The sequence below is a fragment of the Triturus cristatus genome, chromosome 1_1, assembly GCF_964204655.1.
Source record: "Triturus cristatus chromosome 1_1, aTriCri1.1, whole genome shotgun sequence".
NCBI classification, from domain to species: Eukaryota; Metazoa; Chordata; class Amphibia; order Caudata; family Salamandridae; genus Triturus; species Triturus cristatus.
This window is the reverse complement of record NC_140579.1, coordinates 93915236-93916943: the sequence shown is the minus strand read 5'-3', so window position 1 is coordinate 93916943 and position 1708 is coordinate 93915236.

Below are 1708 nucleotides of genomic sequence, written 5' to 3'. Positions count from 1 at the left end.
GTATGCAAACTGAAGGATGAGCGCGCTGATATGGTTTTGAAAGTACAAGGTGATGCCCATATTCTGATTATATGGTAGTCTGATATACTTTAATTCATTATTCATTTACTGCTCATACTACTAGTTAGAAGTAAGATAAATAGTCCAAAAAAGACGACAACATTCATAAAAGTGTCATATTACAATGCCATGAGGAAATGCCAGATTGCATAACTTAACATCATGATCACTGATTTATACATTAATAGACATCTTGCATTATGAGCATAAACTATGTATGAGGTAAACATAAACTGTTAATTGTATCATAATAGTTCAAGTTCACATTCACGAGTCAATACATATATTTATAGGTATTGTAACGTCACTTAAAAGTATCTCAAGCATGATGGGTCCATATATTTCTTACATTTGTTTACATCTAGGTTTAATTAGGCATTGAAGTAAAAGACACAAATCCAGATTTACAGAGTGAAAACCAGATGACATTTATGGCCTCAGATTGATACTGGTATTACTTCAAATGTGTGAATTTGGTACATGTCCTGTCGTTCTAAATTTATGGGTAAGGACAGGAACATGGAGGGTTTCTATGAAATGGAATGTAAAGGTAGAGGACTTCAACTGAGTTCTGATTTTTTGTGTATTCACACTAACTCTACAGAATGATTTCACACCCCTTTAAAGAAATGTATGGCAAAAAAGGGTGGAGTGTGAAAAATAGGTGGAATTGATTCCTAATCAACCTTAGAGCCCTTACATGACATTACAGAATCATAATGTAAGGTTCCCCTTTATGACCCCTATTTGCAGTTTAGGCATTTTATTTATATGTGTGTGTGTGTGTGTATATATATTTATATCTATTGCTGATGGTTTGTGGAATGGGACATAAACAAACGATCTTCACACATGAAAGAGTAATTCTGGGTCTTTTACACATCAGAGTTCACAGACAAGAAATAAATACACAGAAAATACAACCGGGACCTTTACAAAAGTGAAATAGCTGAAAAATAGCTTAAACAATTTAAAAGTTTACTCACAAATTCTACCTAGTGCATTATTTTACATGTGCATAGTGTAATCTCCCACTGTGCATTATTTTACTCATGATAGCATAATCTCACATTTATCATAACATACACTGTAATTTAGTAACATCAGACAACAATAATAGTAAACTAACATCTACTTCACATTTCAAATATAAAATACTTTTATATATGGGATAAAGTGCTCCAAGATGTATTTTATCAGGATATCGCAAGGAACCATGGAGTTTCTTCACCATCTCAAGCTATTAGTAGTTGTGCAGAACTGTGCACAGTTGCCAAGTTGGTGCACATTTATAGCTATTTGTTAAGTGTCTTTATAACATGGCAGAACTCCCGGATACAATGTCATATCGCGATAATATGTAAAATGTAGTCTTAATCTGTATTTTACCAACCCCATAGTCATAAATATGATAAATATAAAGTAAATATATACTGAAATATTCACAAAAGATACAAAACTTTAAATAGTTTAAAAAATAACATTGTAACCCACAAGCACCCTTTGCCATGTGCTGCCTAACCTTGTAACTATGATAACACACTATATAATGAAAATGTGGCAGTGTATGGATACAGCAAAGGTCTTCTTCACCGCCAGCCAATGAAGATTTGTATCTGTGGGATCCAGTGCTCCCAGCCATAGGTGA